At 44.2% G+C, this 18,963-nt stretch overlaps 1 protein-coding gene across 2 annotated transcripts in view; it reads left to right on the top strand.

Annotated features, from left to right (window-relative positions):
- The first annotated feature begins 476 nt into the window (after positions 1-476).
- Positions 477-18,963, top strand: part of tp53i11b (tumor protein p53 inducible protein 11b) — a 40,349-nt gene continuing 21,862 nt past the window's right edge. Inside the window, exons 1-2 of one of the 2 annotated variants that reach the window (XM_083666844.1) lie at positions 477-522; positions 9,375-9,490. The gene's annotated coding sequence lies outside the window, so the exon portion shown is untranslated. Of the gene's footprint in view, positions 523-568; positions 669-9,374; positions 9,491-18,963 lie in introns of those variants that run through there. The other variant, XM_083666843.1, reaches the window with a different exon arrangement.

The following is an 18,963-nucleotide window of genomic DNA, read 5'->3' on the forward strand; positions in this document are numbered from 1 at the left end:
GTTTAACTTCTTCTTTTGTAAAGTAATTGGTAATTTAGTCAAATACGTTGTTAGGGTAACCTGCTCAACACTGACATTTACTCATTTGCATGTGGGTCCACAACGTAACTCTATGGAAAAATATTGTATGGCAAACAAGAACCAATTTTGCACACCTGTAAACACACATTGCAGAGATGCTACTGTCTACTAGATGCTACTGGCGCTACAACGCGCGCGCGCGCACACACACACACACACACACACACACAGACAAAAGCTGCCTCTCTCAATGGTACATCAAATTGCTGCACTTAGTGATTGATTGCATACTGGTATGCCCATTTTACATTAGGGACACAGGTACCAGTTAGAGGGCAATATCCACACCTATACGTCTAGATTCACACTAACATGAGGGTGACTTTTAATGGAAACCGATTCTCAGCACAGATGTTATGACTCTTATCTAAGGCAACGAGTAGTCTGCATATTACGGTAGATGAAGTCCACTGCGCTATCTTGTGCGAGCTTCACATTACGGTAAGTGCAGAGATCTGTCGGATTCTCCAAGGCTTTTTCACTGTGTACGAGCACAGCTATGTAAATCTGTCAATCGCGACCGCTCACTGTTGTTCAAATACTGTACAAGTAGAAGGCAAACTTGGGACTGTCATCTGTTCTGCATTGTGAGTAGCCTGATTCTTTAAATCTTTGTGAGTTGATTCCGCGTTTCTTTGCATTTCTATTTTTCTTTCTTTAGAACACGATTTTAGTTGAAGATTCACCGTCCTGCGTGTTATTTCTGTAGTGACATGCGGAGTGGACTAAATGACTTTCACACCACGTTATCTCTCCGTGATGTTGTTTATTGTTATAGTCCCAAAATGTGCTACTACCCAGTATGAGAGAATTGTTGAGAGTTTCTAGAAATTCTGTACGATTGGCATATAGAAATGCTACATTATCGTCTGGCGGAGCTGTATGTAAGCCCCGTTGACATAAATGAAGATAAACTCAACAGCTGCCATAGTGCCGCACTTGTCGCTTGATTGTTGGATTGGTAACAGCTGTGCCGCGGAGTTCAGAAAGACAGAAGGCGTTTTCTAGTTTGTCAGGAGAAATGTACTCTGAAATTAGAAACGACAAATTGCATTGAAAGAGGTGAAAGTCACATTTCCCAACGAACACTCAACCATTCAGGAATGTCCCTTTCAAGTTTTAGGTCATCGGCTTTTCAGAAAATAGAAATGCAATGGGCCATTATGAATTAAATGACTATGGGCATACTATGGTCTAGTAATTTTGTTAATGATATTAGATTTAACTTGGTCTCATACTGTATATTAACACGATACTAGATTGATTGAGACTAATGACAATCCTGGCATTTGCTTTATGTGGTCAATTTCAGGAAATGTTGAATGTTGGCTTTTAGTCTGGTCCCCCCTCCCAGTTGCACTAGGGTTACAGGGGAACAATGTTCAGGTTCAGGTTCAGGTTACTTAATTTGTACCCGTAGGTAGATTTGTTTTGCAGTAAACGAGTCATCCATAACCCTAACCCTAACCCATAAATACAAGTACTCAATGTTCCAATCCTCACTGAAAACTAAAGATAAAATAACCTGTGCGATGTTGCTACGACTTGTTTATCTGAGTGATGGCTGCTGGAACAATGCTATTTTTATACAGCTTTGTTCTGCACTTTGGGACTATAAACCTTCGTCCAGAAGGATTTTGAATTTGAATAAGGTCATCCTGGTTTTGTCAATGTGGAAATAGGACAGTTTGCTCAAACAAAACAAACGTGGGTGCCCCTTTTTGCACACGGCTTCGAAATTCGCTTCAAAGTTCAGTTTTGAGTCAATAATTGTCCCTAAGATATTTGTAAAATTGCACACATTCCACTGTCTGAACCTTAATGGATGTGGCTTCATGTGTGTTGGCCTGTCTTCTAAAATCAATTATCATGTTTTTTGTCTTAGATATGTTTAATTGAAGATAGGACTCCTCACACCTCTTGACAAAGTCGTCAATGACCCGGCCGTGGCTGGTCTCATTGTCCTGGAGCCGACTAACAATAACAGAGACGTCTGCACACTTTAAGATGGTCCTATTTTCACACCTGCTCTGACATGTGTTTGTGTAGAGGATAAATAATAGGGGCGAAAGCACACATCCTTGTGGGGAGCCAGTTGAGGGGCAAATTTGGTCAGACAGAATCCCATTTCCCCTCAATCTTTGTGTCCTATTAGTTAAAAAGTCAAGAATCCAGTCCACGAGATTGTTACTAAAGTCAAATTGTTCTGAAAGCCTACTGGTTAAAATATGGTGTTGAATTGTGATAAAAGCAGAGGAAAAATCAACAAATCTAGCATGAGACCCATTTCCCTCCAAGTGTTTAACAAGTAGGTTCAGCAAAGTGACTGTGGCATCCTCTACTCCTCTGTGTGGCCTATAAGCAAACTGCATGGGATCAAGTGCATGCTCAGTTTTCCTTAAGATTTTTGACCTTACCAGTTGTTAAGATTTTCATTAAAATTGATGAGAGCAACCGGTCTAAAATCATTAAGAGTTTTGGGGCAACTGGATTTGGGAACAGGGACTACCACAGCACCCTTCCAGGCCTTAGGTACATGCTATTCATGTAAAGACCTATTAAAAATGTGGTGGAATACAGGACTCGGTTCTATTGCACAAGATTTAAGTTATCTTCTAGTTCGTAACTCAGTTCCTGAATTTCATTACTAAAGTCAATAGTATCAGAACGATTATCGAAACAATGAAGAGAATTAGCAAACTCAGTATCTGAATTGAAGTCATTCAGGGTGACCTGACTGCTGCTCCTTGAATTCCGGAGGCATGCTATAGTTTTCATGCTAGACCAGGCTAGAGCCAAGGTTATTTGCAGCCATCTTGTTCTCTAGTTCAGATTTATAATTCTGTTTTGCTTTGAAAATGTCTCTTTTCAGATCCTTGGTAGCTATATGCAGATCAGAGGCTGCTCCCTGTTTAAAAACAAGTTTATTTTCCTGTATACTGGACTTAACAGATTTGGTCACGTTATTAGGGTAAATTTTAACTTGCTTACCAGGAATGATCATATCCCTACAAAAGACAGTATATGAGCATGTTACATGAACAAGTTTGTCCAAATCATCACCACAAGACCGTTTAAACATGTCACAGTCAGTGCAGCCATAACATTCCTGCAGGCAGAGAAAAGATTCTTCTGTCCAGTCCCTTTTGTCCTTTGTGCTTTCTCTCTTTAAAACCGTTTTATATATAAGCAGTAGATGCACACAGTTATGATCTGCAGAACCCAGTGGGGGGTAGTGGGAGTGATTTATAAGCGCCCTTTACTGACCCATAGCAAAGATCTAATGTCTTATCCCGCCTGGTCGGACAGGAGACATATTGGTAGAAGTTTGTAAGTGTTTTTTTAAGGGAGAAACATTTAAGGTTAAAATCACCCAATATGAAGTTGCATCCAGTGAAATCGACTGCAGCTTTTGCACTACATCGAAGAATGTGAAGGCGGAGAAACAAATGATCTCAGGAAGTCCACAAAGCCAATAAGCCATCTCTATTTCATCGTCCTCCACCCATGTCTTTAGAGACTACTAACAACTCATTTTTCAGTGATATTTTTTTTCCTTTGTAACCCATTGCAATTCAGACTTAAGGTTTGAAGTTTGCTGGTGTAAGGCTGCTTCACTGTAAAAAGAAAAAAAAAAAGAAAAAAAAAGAATGGCTGTTTCAATGCCATTCCTTTTCATGCTTCAACACGAGCTGTGAATGTGGACCACTGTTGACAGATTCCTGAAACGAGATGTGGAATGAAATGGTTATTATGTACCAAAACAAACTCATCCAGAACATTAGAGGAAGAAGTCAGATCAAATCAGTTAGGCTAACTCATTTTGAAGTGGCCAAGTAGGGCCAGAACCATTAAAATGCACTTTCTTTTTGACAGCTGGGGATAGAGGTTTCCCAATTACGGCAGCACTCTGCCCTTTCATGGGGAATGGTCAGAAAGTGCCTGGCTTAAACGTTATCATCCTTCCAGCAGAAGGTGGTGTGCGTGTGCGTGCGCGTGCGTGCGTGCGTGTCTGTCTGTGCGTGCGTGCGTGCGTATGTCTGTGCGTGTGCGTGTGTGCGTGTGTGTGTGTGTGCGTGTGTGTCTGTGTGTGGCTCAGTTGGTAGAGCATGGCGCTAACAACGCTTAGGTTGTGGGTTTGACTCCCGCTGGGACCATATATACTGAAATGTATGCACTCATGTATGCACATGTAAGTCGCTTTGGATAAAAGCGTCAGCTAAATGGCATATATATATATATATAATATATTTTATGTATACCAAGGTGGACATTTTCTGGATTTTAGGCAGTGTATGGGAATTAACTGTAAATATGAGTTTTTTTGCACACTCATTGTACAGTATTTTAATTTATTACTTTACAAATAAGAGCCTCTTGACCTAATTTAGGTTAGGCCTAACATTTGGAACAATATTTTAGGAAGATTGTAATATGAAGTAGCATTGACCTTGTACCTTTGCTTCAGATTTTCCATTCAGTAACAGAATCTAATTACCCCCCCCCCCCCCCCCCCTAATTACCCCCCCCCCCCCCCCCCCCCCCCCCCCCCACACACACACACCTCAATAATTTGCCTGTAGACACTCCTGGTGCTAGATGAGGGACAAATGGCCAATAACATAATGTTGTTGTCTCAAGATTCAAGATTCTTTATTTGTCACGTGCATACAAGTATACAGTGAAATGCAAAAGTGACAGTGCCACAGAGTTGTGCAACAATAAGTTTTAAAATAAAATAAAATAGAAGTACTAAAAAATATAAACAGTATGAACAGTATAAACAGCGGTGAAGCAATGTTCGCAATGGAATGGCAATATACAATGGCAATGACAGGTTGACGGTACAGATAATTACAGTGGAGGATGAGTCTGCAATGGATGATTATGTGTGTGCATATGTGTTATGATGTCAGTGAGTGTGTGAGTGACTTGAGGGGGGCACTGGTGGGGTCAACGTTGACTATTGCCATTATTGTTATATTGTGTTATTGATTTGTTATATTGATTTATCCCTTTTGTCATGTGTTAGAGATTGCAGTGTTTCCGAACAGTACTGAAAACACAACATTATGTGTTATCCCCTGTGTGTTTTTGCAATAGGAGGAAACAATAACATATTCCCAGACCATGGAAGGTTTCTGGAAATGTACCAGGACACTTTCCGCCCCTTTGCAACCCTACTCTACAGCTTTACCAGAGATTGTATATACTACAGATATGCCACTCCCTTGATTTACTATTGGTTTTGTGAGAGACAGGGAAGATGGTGCTAGTCCCTCGTGGGGATACATTTCTCACCAGTTACCATGCAATTATAGATCAGCGTTACTGACCGTTGTCGTGAGCAACGCCTGTGTAAGACTATGCTAGGCTAGGCCAGAGCCAAATAAAGTGTATTTTTTCAAGACATTACGACAACTTTACAACAACTACACACTTCATTGATGTGAAAAACCGAAAGGAGAGTTCCCATAGATGACCTGTCTTAAAAAAAAAACAGCTTTGGCCTTCCAATTGAAAATAAGCGCCCAGAGAGGCATCGTCCAAGATGGTGTCAGAGTGAACCGGTTTACTTTAAAGAGGCTTTGGCTTTACCATCAAGACGCTGTATGCAGGCATTATGATGTAAACCTTAATGCTTAGATTCGGCCTTAATCAGAACTCTGTAGGCTACAATAGGACTTTTTGCTTAGACATAATAGGGTAGATGAGGAAACCTTGGCAGAGCAATGACTATAAAGGACTGCAACACGTCCTCTCAAATGTCTCTCCCTAAATACGGTTTTAAGTGTAGCTTGCGTGAAAGTCTGCAGAATGCGGAGGTTGTTGTGCGTCAAGTAATACTGACCTCCATAGCTTTTTATTCACCCATGGCAACGGTTTGAACACTGTAAACATTCGTTACGTAAACAAAGGCTGACTCTACAGTAGGTGCTTGCTGAGTGATCCATGTGGCAGCAAATGACATTCCAGCCTCCATGGTTGCTGAAGTACGTCCTTTGTCAAGATGGATAATTCTAAGGCCATGTAAAGAGGCACACAAGATGTTTTCCATCCCCTGCATGCAAAGCCTTGTGAATGTCTTTTATGCTCGGTTTGCGTGTTTCGTAATTAAGGCATAATTACCATAGCAGCAGTGCCTCTTTTCCCTAATCACCCACTGATCAGGAGTCAGCGTCGCACATGAACCCTGTAGGCGGGGGCTTCTCATTAGTCAAAGGAGAGGAGCGATGGAAGAGGGTGTTTTTTTTTTTTCTTCATTTTTGTTATTTGTCCTTCTCCGATGGAGTTAAAGTGGCATCATTTAGAACAACACGTACAGTAGGCTAGGTGAGGAGGCAGTGGGCAGTAGATGAAAGGCAGATTGTCACCACCAGAACCCTATTTGACCGATCTGAGCCGAGCTGGACTGGGCTGGCCTCGTGACACATCCACCATAGCTGCCGAAACAGTGCTGGAAATGTCGATTCGGCCCTGTCGTGTGTAAAGCCCCCAAGATTCTCATTAGTCAGTCAACCAGGCCCAACTGGCCCATACATCTTTATTAGCTTCAGTGTGGGTGGTGATCTCCAGACCAACAGTGTCCTAATCTCCATTACCAACAGTTGCAACCTGTTAAGCCAGGTTAACGATGCCACAATGAATCAAATTGTGGCAATCTGCTGAATATGATGACTACCTGTAACCCTATAAGTGGTTCTAGTGCAGTGAATGAGGTATCCATGACCGGTGTGTATTGTGTCCTTCCTCTGAATGTCTCCGGAAACCGCACGATACGGGCACCCCCAACAACCCCGTAATTATGCACTTGTGTGCAAAGTGGCTGTGAGCTCATCTCCCTAATGGGCTTCATACAGGATAAAGGCATGGAGGTGGACAATGCTTCGCTTTGCTACCTGGAGGAGGCGTACCGTAGGTGAACAGTAGAGTTGTGATAGTCCAAGTAGATTTTTTCACCTTTTTTAAACGCTTTCAAACCTGCGAGAAGGGGTCGTCAAGGACAGCGTGAAGGCAGCATGTTTTTGGAAGGGAAAGCAGGCAGCCATTCAGATGCCTGTCAACAGCACATTATTCTCAGGTCTCATGTCATCAGAGATGTGCTTTTGTGGGAGAATAACTGGAGGGTAAACTTTTAACACCGTGGATTGAATACTGTGGATAAACCCTAATGCAGGTAAGTAACATTGACCTAGCAGAGAAGGTGGGTTAACCCTATTCCCCGAAATAAAAAGGCTGGAAACCTGCGTTTACTTGGGGTTACCCTCCACCACCACATCACTGTGTTTCATGTGTTTTAGAAGACACTGAATTGCGACGATGGGCCCTTTTCTCTGTTCAAGTGACAGTTTGGATTTATCACTCTGTCTCAGCGGGGTTGGTAACAGTTATGTGGAGGAAATTCTTGCCTTCCACAGCTGGATACAAAGATAAGCCTGTCTCAGTGGAGCTGACGGTTTCAATATACTGCAGAGACTTGCCTTTGAAAAGTGCCCTGCAGTGGTAGATTGCTCAGATTCAGTGGTTGGCACTTTCTCTGTGAAGTTGGTGATGGGGTAGTGGTACACGGAGCAGCACAGAGCATAGCCGTGGGCTGTCCCAGAGGCCCATGTTACACTACGCTACATGCTGGGCAGCACAAGCAGATGGTGACCCTGTTTTCTAGTGATAACCCCCTCGGTGGCTTTCTCTGCCACTTGGCACTGCTAGTTGTAAGACGGTTCAGAACACTCTGCTTAAAACAACAACTTAGAAATGGTCATGGAAAATGGTTTTGTTTTCATTTTTGTGTTCAAGTGGGTTTTCGCGGGTGTGTTTTATCTGGGAAGGGTTGCAGGTTGTGGGCGTTGCGTCAATTCTTGAGAGGTTGACGTCTTGTTTTGGTTTAAAAAAAAAAAAAAAAAACAACAACAACTTGACTTTGCCTGAGGCCCTTGCTTGTCCCTGAGAGAACCCAGTTCAGAGAGGTGGGATCCCAGGGGAGGTCAAAGTGAGCACAATGACTCCCTCTTCCTGCAGCCCTCAGGACCTTGTTTCTCATGGTCTTCTTGAGAGGCAGCTCTAAGGATGTGGAAAAGGTCATTCATTTTTCATCACTGCTGACGTGGAGCTCCGGCAAACAAGCCTTGCAGGTTCCAGCTCACTCAACTCTCTGAATCCCCCCCCCCCCCCCCCCGCCTGTCACCCCCACCCCCGCCCCCTGCACCTCCTGTCTAACGATAGGCGGAATTCCCTGAATAGCAACAAAGTGTTTTCCTGTCAGTTTACGATGTCGCCAGTGGAGGCTGGGTTAGGGTTAGGATGGGCTCACTCTACCATTCCTCATTCCATTCCATGCATGGCTTTATAATGAGCCCATCCTACAATTTCTACCTCCACCAGCCTCCCCTGAATGTAGCCTAGTAGTGCTTTACAGTATCTTGCCTTTTGCCCTGTGTTTACCTCTCTTTGTGGGGACTCTGTGCCCTGGCCGTCCAGGCCCATGGAGAAGGCTGTAGTCCTGGCATCACCCTATTTAATTTCCTCAGTGTCTGGTGTGTCGGCAGGACATCCGTGGGTTCTAATATCTACCCCAGGCATTTTCACAGCAGATGTGCTTTCATGTAGGCTACTTCCCATGGACAAGATTAGAGGAGCCATGCAGCGTTGCGTTCTTTCTGAAATTGCCTTTCTGGTGGTGCTGATAGATCGCCGCCCACCCACTCACAACTGTAATATCTGTGAAGCACAGAAGACGATTGGGTTGCGAGCGCAGAGGAGCTGTGAAAGATTGCGAAGAGTTTTAAGTGTACACAGCATCACAACACTGAGCGGGCAGGGCCATTCCTCCCACAATGTTCCAAGTGTCCACAGGGAAAAAGCTGGCCGAATCGCTCAAAAATGACACGGTTTGTTTTCAGTGATCTTGTGAGTTTGAGTATGTGCTGCTATCTCTTGAGCTGGGTTGTTTTATAATGCTGTGATGGCTGTGCTTATCAGTAATCTCATTGTTTTTGTTCTGCAACAATCACAGCTGTTGACCCTGTTTTCACAGTTCCAAGGAAACTACTGTGGAGGAAGTAACTTGAGCCTTAATGTGATTTGAAGCAAAATGGGGAGGGGGGGGTTCAGCTGCAAAATCTTGTAATTTAGAACTCATTAGCGCCTTTGTGCTTTCATCCATTTAAGGGAGGATGTTGTTGAGGACATCTGTGTTTTAAAATTTGATGAGTCACTTGTTTTATAGGAGTGTCCTAGTTAAACCTCTGTTTTCCATTGTGTGGATAATCAAACCCCACCCTTTTCCTCTACAGGTCCCTTCTGGAGACAACACCTCAGGACATCTGCCCGGCGGAGAGCAGCTTCAACTGGGGCTAGGAGCTAGGCGTGGACCCCACTCCTCGCATAGTCCAGACTTTCACTTCTGTCAGTGAGTCGCAGCAGCTCTCTCTCTCTTTAACTGTAGCACAACACATGGCTGTCTGTGGTGAAAGGGCACAGTCAGTGAGTGTTTATTTACACACTGTTTGAAATGAGGCATGGATACCCAGGGCTGGGCCGTCCCTGAGGCTTGGCCACTGTTTTCAACGTGTGTGAAGGGAGCAGTTGCTGGGAACCAATGTGCTTTTGGACCTCATGCTCACAGTAGTACATTGTGTGTGAGAGCGTGTACTTGTGAATGCGTGCGTGTGTGTACAGTATGTGTGTAGCACCACTTTTTTACCCCATGCTCCCAGTAGTATAGTGTGCGTGTGTGTGTGTGTGTGTGTGCGCGTGTGTGTGTGTGTGTGTGTGCGCGTGTGCACGAGCGTGTGTGGGCACCACCTTTTGTGACATGGTGTCACATTTCCCATAGCTGCTCGGACAAAGGCCCCTTTCACGTCTCTTCTGTAGCGCTTTACACATTAGCCCACACCAGACAGTCAGTTGCTTTCAGACGTTTGTGTCTGAAGTGCATTCAATGCATAATTGCATGCTGTTGTTTGACCTCCTGAGTAACCCGTCACAGGGAGACTCGAGGGGAGGTTCTCTCTCAGAAATGTCAGACAAGATAAGCAACAAAAGTCTCTCAGCTTAATAGTTTATTGATCGTTGCTGTCGGTTACCATGCAAACTTTTTGATTGTCTCATTCTTCACAGTTAGTCTCTATCTTTTGTTTCTCTGTCTCTCTCTCTTAATCTCTTTCTTTCTCGCTCTCTTCCGCTCTCTCTATCTCTCTTGAGTTAAGATTCAATTTGTGTACTTTTTAATTTTTAATTTAGTTTTTTTTTTTTTATTATTCAACAAAGCAAACAAACCCACATGCTTTCTTTTCCACATATAACACAACATACCGCCTCCCCAAAAGAAAAATATTAATTCTTAGGGATTCTGGTATGCTTTCGAAGTCCAGACAATTGTGATGGAGCAATTAGGTTGAATTGTCAACCTACATGCAAATGTGACTCCCTGTTAAATCTGTTGGTTGGTTGGAGGCATTTTATTATGCAAACTGCGTTCCAGGTTTTAATATTTTGAGCTTTTTTGCTTCTTCTCTTTCTCCCTGACAATGTTTTTGTCTCTGGTAATCCTCAGAGCTCAGGATAATGAGCAGATTCCTCCGTGCCCACGTTCTTTATTAATGCTCGAGGCTAGCTCTGGGGAGAAGCTGAACACCAACGCTTCAAATATTAGCCTAACCCATTATGATGCATCCCCACTGTGCACAATGATTCATAGCTACCTCCTTTCATGCCTTACTTTCAGGTAGAGGTGTGCCTCTGGTAGAAACACTTTAAACATGACACCACCCCCGCCTTTTAAATTTCCACCCCATTTACTTCAGTGGAGGCTTGTGGAGGCAGAAACTGGAGGACGGGCTCATTGTGATGCATGGACTAAGGAATGGTATCTAACACATGTTTGATACCATTCCAAGCCTGTCTTCCGATTTCTACCTCCACCAGCCTCCCCTGATAGATATTTCTACCTCCACCAGCCTCCCCTGATAGATATTTCTACCTCCACCAGCCTCCCCTGATAGATGCAATTATAACTCGATGCGTCGGACAGAGAGTGCATTTACATTTTATTTTACATTTTTGACATTTGGCAGACGCTTTTATCCAAAGCGACTTACAAGTGCATTTGTCTAAAGTAAGTGAATCATCTATACATCAGTCATCATAAAAATCATTAAAAAAAAACAAGTCATCAAAAATCTATGCTCGGACCAGGTGCCATTGGCAGTCACAAGAAGGAAGAAGGAAGGATTCTTTTTTTTCAAGATGGAGCCTGAAGAGACGGGTCTTCAGTGTCCATGTCCAATCCTCCACCAGCCCGTTTCCCTCCAGACAGGCTCCTTGTCCAGGAATGTGCTTTTATAGCCAGTTTCCTACCACAGACATCCAGATACAAAGAGTAATCAACCCCCTTAGTTCTGATCGGGAGTATTTATAGTGTGTTATTGTAAGCAGGGTCTCAGAACGACCCGGCCAGGATGGATTTGTCTTCCTGTCATAGGCTGGGCAGGTGACCTCTGACCCATAAATCTGGCCTGTCTCCCCACAGCTGGGGGTGGTTGTAGTCTCACACACAGGCTGCTGTTCTGGTCTGGCAGAGTTGCAACACTAACCCTAACCCTATTCAATTCAATTTAAAAAATGTTATTAATCCCAGAGGCATTACTTTGGGCACATGGAGTCAACAACAAGACAGCATACCACAATAAATCACAATGACTAATTGCTAAATAATTAGTGTGTGTGTGTGTGTGTGGATGTGAAGGACTGTCACACTCCTGATACAAACTGTTGAGCTGGTGGTGCAATTCAGATGTGGAAGCCAAACCAGATACAGTTACAAAACTAGAGCCATTCAGTCATTAGGCGCTCAACCCTAACCCCTAACCCTAACCCTAACCCCTAACCCTGACCCTGACCCTAACCCTAACCCTGACCCTGACCCTAACCCTAACCCTAACCCTAACCCCTAACCCTAACCCTAACCCAAGTTCACATTTGTCCTCCGCGTGCCATAAACAAGTCCTATCTAATTCAATTTAAGGTACATTTGCTTACTATAAAGTATTGGTTTATGAACGCCTGAATTAACTCCGCTGTTGGGTCCTGAAGATCAGAAGGTACACAGAGTACTCTGTGATCTGTTATGTCAAATGCCAGTTCGTTTAAACTACAAATCACGATAAACTGTGAAAAGATGAGACAAAACGATGCAGATTTATGCAAATGTGCACTAACAACCTGGCCCCCTGCTGAGACAAATGATTGAAATCCAAGGCGCGATAACTTAATGTAATACATCCATCATGTCAGTTTATTGTGTGTGTGTGTGTGTGTGTGTGTGTGTGTGTGTGTGTGTGTGTGTGTGTGTGTGTGTGTGTGTGTGTGTGTGTGTGTGTGTGTTGGCAGGTGCGCATGCATAGGGATTGAGATGTTAGTCTTGCTGCTGTCAAGGACAATCTCTTTCCTTGTGATTTATGTAATGTAGTCTGTGGGCATGGTACAGTCGCAGGGTTTCCCCCTCACACCTCCCTTGTTAACCCACCACTCCAGAGCCCATAACACTGCCACTACACTGAAGTACTCTCTTTGTTCATCTTGGGGTTGATTACCAAAGCAGCTCTCAGGTTTAGGGCTTATGGAGTGAGTCATATGTTCCGACCAAGGAAAATGTTGTAATAAAACCGAGCCTAAATGGCACTGTCTGCAGAAATACCCCCAGGCTGTGTTTTTTTATTTTCAGGCGTTATGAAAATAACATTTCATAAGTTGTCATTGTGCCCTTATCGAGTTTGTTTTGACTTGTTCCTCTTGGGATTTGTCTGTCAGTGACACGGCACAGAGAATGGCTGCCTGCACGTATCTGCGTGTGTAGCGTCTTACGGACACAATTGGATTTTGTACACTTTGGGGATTTTTGTTTGTGTGTTTTGTGCTCGTCCTCCGACTATCTCCTGCTCCGGGTGGGCTCCCGTCAACACCCCTATGGTTCGGCTGCCGTCTTCCGGTACCCGGGGAAGACGAGACTGAAACCTTTTCTCTGATTAGATCTGTACCTCATCATCACCTGACATCAACCATGCAGGCACGACTTACAATAAGATGGGGATCACATGATTGATCGTGTGTGTGTGTGTGCGTGTGTGTTTGCGCGTGTGTGTGTGTGTGTGCACATGTGTGTGTGCGCGTGCAGCCTTGAAGTTCTTTTTAGTCCCGTGTTGCTATGTAAACTCACCTCCTGCCCTGATGGCATTTGCGCTGCTCAGTGAAAAAACCTGAATAGCAAGCTGCACTGCTGTTAGTATTTGTCACCGTCAGTCAGTGGTGGAGCTGGACACATTAGAGTACCTTTCATCTCTCAACACAGTCAGTGTTCTGTTGACGTTGCTCTGGACACAAAACAGACGGGGCCACAGAGCTTTTAAGCAGTGGAATATTTTTTTTATTTATCTCGGCGCACAGAAACACATGCCAAGTGCAGCCACCTCCACACTCATTAGGCCTAGCCTCCAAGCCCATGAGTTCATTATTCCTGCACACTATGGGTGAAGAGGGTTTAATTAGCTGTAGGCCACCGCTGATTGCTGTGCTGGTGGGCTATTGAAAGGGATTGAGGCCCTGTAGGAGCATCAGCCTCTGAGGGTGGTTTTTGGCAGCCTGATCTGGCTCGTGTGCATGCAGGCAGGCAGTGGAGCGACATGCAGGCGTGTCCCTCTGATTGAAGGGCTGCAAGACACACACGCACTCTCTCTCTCTCACTCACTCACAGACACACACAGACAGACAGACACACACACATTCACACTCACAGACACACACACGCACACACACACATTCTCACTCACTCACTCACTCACAGACACACACACACACACACTCACTCACAGACAAAGACGCAGACAGACAGACAGACACACACACACACACACTCAGACATACTTTCTCACACACGCACACAGACTGAGGAAGTTTACAATCAGTGCTGATATTTGCCCTGGAAAAGTTTTCTGCCACAGGCTGCATTCATGTTTTTGGTACAGAGGAAAAAGTGATATCCTCTGACAGAATCTGACAGTTTGTTTATCTGAAAAGCTGGCTGTCGGGGCTTCCCCCTCCGCACTGCCGGGCCCGTTCTGCTCCTTGTGTGAGAATTTAACATTTCCGTTAAGGGATGTAATGAGATCGCAAAGGAAATGTCAAGGATGCCGCCTGCTACCATCTGATTATTTTGCTCATGTCGACGGCTACCCCTGCTACCAGTCTGGTAGCTGCGGCCCATATTTCAGTTGACACATGCACTGTTTATTTGTAGGGCGGCAGTGGAGATATTTATGAGATACCTATCCGTGGTCCTCTGAGGCTCAGTTGGTAAAGCATGGCGCTAACAACGCTAAGGTTGGGGCTTTGATCCTGAAAAATGTATGCACTCACTGCAATGTAAGTCGCTTTGGATAAAAGCGTCAGCTAAATGTCATATGATGATAATAATAATAATAATATGATTATACCTATGTAATTTTTTCCAAACACTTTTATTGACAGAGAATGGGAGGAATTGTCCTTGTTCAGGTTTAATAATAACTTGTTTGCTGTCACTCGGACCCTTTATGATCATCTCTGTGCACCAGCGGACACCATTCCTCATTCCGTTCCGTGCGTTACAACGAGCCCATCCTCCCGATTTCTACCTCCACCAGCCTCCACTTGAACAGAGTGTTGAGTGATATACAAATATGAATGCCACTGTCACAAGACGTGTGCGTCTGTGTATATTGAGTTTTCCGTAATACGTACCCCTGCCTAGTGATGACAGTCTCACAGTTTAATCAATGCCTCAACTACTACCTTTCCCGTTGCAGCATAGCAATAATGAGATGGATTCCTGAAATCAGGTGCTGGAGAGGGTGCCAGACTGTGCAGAGAGAGCCGAGTCACACAGATGCCCTGGCTGATTGGTTGTGTGCTCGGGAGAAAGCAATTGCTTTGCTGAAGTGGAAGTTGGCTGGATGGGGGTGAAATAAGGAATCGCTGCCTCTGCCAGGTTTGTCTCCATACAGTGGTCTGCACATTCTCCCAGAGCCGTTCACACTGAATAGCTGACTAAACCAACAGGCTATATAGCTGATGAAACCAACAGGCTATATAGCTGACTAAACCAACAGGCTATATAGCTGATGAAACCAACAGGCTATATAGCTGACTAAACCAACAGGCTATATAGCTGACTAAACCAACGGGCTATATAGCTGACTAAACCAACGGACTATATAGCTGACTAAACCAACAGGCTATATAGCTGACTAAACCAACAGGCTATATAGCTGACTAAACCAACGGGCTATATAGCTGACTAAACCAACAGGCTATATAGCTGACTAAACCAACATCAAAAACGCTAAATGCTGATTTTATATAGCTGACTAAACCAACAGGCTATATAGCTGACTAAACCAACAGGCTATATAGCTGACTAAACCAACATCAATCAAAAACGCTAAATGCTGATTTTATTGGCCATTAATGTGGTTAGTACTATCTCAGGTTCTCGCTTTATTAACTCCGTGGGCAGAGAGTCAGAGAAAAGGCACAGAGTAGAGGAAAGTGTGTGTGTGTGTGTGTGTGTGTGTGTGTGTGTGTGTGTGCGCGAGTGAGTTAGTGTTTTTTATTGACTTGTTTTTTTCTTCACAATGATTAGGATGAAGCACGTATTAAGTCTAGAATCCCTACAAGTCTATTGATTTAAACCTTGTTATGCCTCAAAGAGGATGCAGATAGAGAGCATGGGTAAAGAATGGAAATACTGTACTTTGGATGAGCTACAGTGCCCTGGGTAAGTAATGGGACTGTGCCCTGGGTAAGTAATGGGACAGTGAAGCATTGTTTTCTTCTTTTGGCTCTATACACCAAAAGTATAGAATCAAAATAGGACAATATGGGGGACTATGTATAAAAAGTGTTGTGATTTCTGAATGGTGAAACCAACATGTACACAAATACCCTCAAATAAAAGCTGGGAATGTATACTTTAACCTCCATAGTAATTGTTGGATTTCAAATCCAAGCTTTTGGAGTATAGAGCCAAAGGAAGAAAAAATGCTTTACTTCGCCATTGCTTGCCCAGGGCAGCACTGTATATTCTACACAATCCTTGAGTCACGCTCTCATCCATATTTCATTTGTAGAAACAGCTTGTGCAGAAGCCCCATACACTGTTTCAGAGTGCTTACCAGCTATCCCATGATCCTATAAGCCAGAAAGCCCTTCCCAGGACTCCAGGACTATGGGCAACAGACCAAACTAAAATGCTTGACGGGTTATAGATCCAGAACCTCAGACATCTTGTGTCTGACCTTTTATCAGGTAATTAATCCTGTTTGTGAAGAGAACCACGGTGACGCAGATGGAACCGCTCTCTGTCATCCTGCTGGGCTGCCTAGCAACCAGGTAGAGCCCCTGCTAACAGCAGGGATTGGACCAGAAAGAGAGGCGGAGGCTGGAGATGGAGGGTGGGACGCTTCAGGGGTAGAGGTCTTCGGTTGGTCGATATCCACATTTTCTTATTCACAGTATTTATTTTAGAAAATATCACTTCATACCATAATATCATTCATTGCTGAAGTATTGAGACATGCTAACATGACTGAACTACAGTGTATAGAGTGTATGGCTGGTGTTGTCAATAGTCTGGTGAAACAAAGAGATATGTTTTTAAAGCTAGATGTGCTTTGCCATGCAAAAAAACGGGTACTGCACTTGTAGTTATGCACATATCTGGAGTTTTAAGCACTTTTACAGATTATTGTTTGTCTGTAAGGGAACAACATCACGATATGCTTCAAATATCACAATAGTCGAAAATATCTAACATCGTCCCAAACCTAGTCTTCACCCCACCCCGTTTTTGATTTTAGTGAAGCTAAATTACCAAAAAATGCAAACTTTGATTTATTTATGATGGGGTTGAAGCTGGACTATGACCCCCCCCCCCCTCCCCCCAAACCACACTGGGCATGTCGCGGCCGCCGTTATGGAAGCGTCCGTCAGCCGCTGCTGAATCCCTCCTGCCTCCACTGGCTCCGTGAGCAGCGCGGCCTCACGTGCAACTCGCAGAATTGCAGCGCAAGTTAAGTATTCAAGTCTATTTTTACCTCCGGCCGCAGTGAGTGCGTACAGAGACATCCTGATGAAGGGAGAGAAAAAAAAGTTGAGTCTGCCCAAAGCCTCTGACTGCACGCTTCTGTTATGTGCCTGCTGTAGCAGTCCCAGCACAACCCCGCCGGGGCATCAACGACATGCCCAATGCAGTTTCGGGGTCACCGTTTGGTCATGAAGCACTGATGGGTTTAAAGTTCAAGCAAAGGAGCGCGTTCTACAATGCCTTCAGGACAGTTTTTTTGCGCTCTTCTCGGAAACTCCAGAATCGGCAGCGGTGGAAAACGCCTCGGTGTGTTTTTCACAGGGCAAGCGTGACCCGACATAAAAAGATCAGCCTCCAGCCGTTTAGAGATTACAAGATGCTTTGATGCTTTTTGCCGTTCACACTTTGGGGCGCCTTGTAGAAGGAACAGAAGCTCAGTGAGCTGTGGACAAGCTGCTGTGGCACACGCCCCCTCAGGGGGGGGCGGCCATTGTCCCCTCTGAGGCTGACGCCGTCGCTGCCATGCTCACTCAGTCATTTACATTTTACATTTATGGCATTTAGCAGACGCCTTCATCCAAAGAGACTTACAACAATATAAAACATATTCTGGTTTGTTTAACACTTTTTTGTTTACTACATAATTCATAGTTTTGATGTCTTCAATATTAATCTTCAATGTAGAAAATAATTAAAAAAAATAAAGAAAAACCGTTGAATGAGAAGGTGTGTCCAAACCTTTGACTGGTACTGTATTTCTGCTCTCTCCAGTCTGCACCAGGGGAGGCTTGTTGGAACAATACCATTCCTCATTCCATTCCATGCATTGTAATCGGAGGACAGCCTCATTGTAATGATACCATTCCTCATTCTATTCCATGCATTACAATGAGGCCGTCCTCAGGTTTCTACCTCCACCAGCCTTCCCTGGTCTGCACCCTGGTCTCCTTTTAAAACTCCCGAGTTTAGCCAGACGATGGACTGTCTGGCTGACTTGGCCAACATACAGAGCTGGGTGCAACTAGGTTCATAAAAAGAACTCCTGTGTAAGATATGTAGTCTTAATGCACAGTTGGTTGAGTGTCCCCACAGTCCCCATAACCAATGTTGTGCTGTTACCCGCAGAGAAAGCCCCAAATTCGCTGCAGGGCTCCTCTGCCCTCAGTCCTGTCAGATCTGACATGGCTGTGAATGTGGAATGAATCTCTCTCTGTCTCTCTCTCTCTCTCTATATCTCTCACTCATACACAGCCTTCATCCACAGCTTTCCCTCACCAGAGAAGCAGCACAAGTTGGATAGATGATTCACTTACCTAAACAAATGTATTTGTTGTACGTCGCTTTGGATAAAGGCGCCTGCTAAATGCCATAAATGTAAAATGTAAATGTTCATTACTGCATGTCCACAGCCCTCCATCATGCTCAATAGCTGCTCAGCTTTCGCCAGGCCTTCACTAAGATGTGCATTTAGCCGGTTATCCAGCACTTTCCTTCCTAACAAGACCTCTTCTCTTCCGAAGGCTCTTTGGATAACCAATTTAAAAGCACTTTGACAAGCCTTGCATATTGAATCCTAAAGTATGATGCTTTTAGTGGAAAGTAAGTTTGGGCAATATCTGTGCAAAGTCACGGCTTCTCAAGTGTCAGATGATGTTTTAAGTTCGTACACGCTTGAGGTGCGCACATGTATGACACATGTTATTGCATGTTAGAGTTGCTACAGATGGGATTAGTGTGAATAAGCTGTGTTGATACTGAGGCAT

Source organism: Argentina silus, assembly GCF_951799395.1.
Source record: "Argentina silus genome assembly, chromosome: 3".
NCBI lineage: Eukaryota > Metazoa > Chordata > Actinopteri > Argentiniformes > Argentinidae > Argentina > Argentina silus.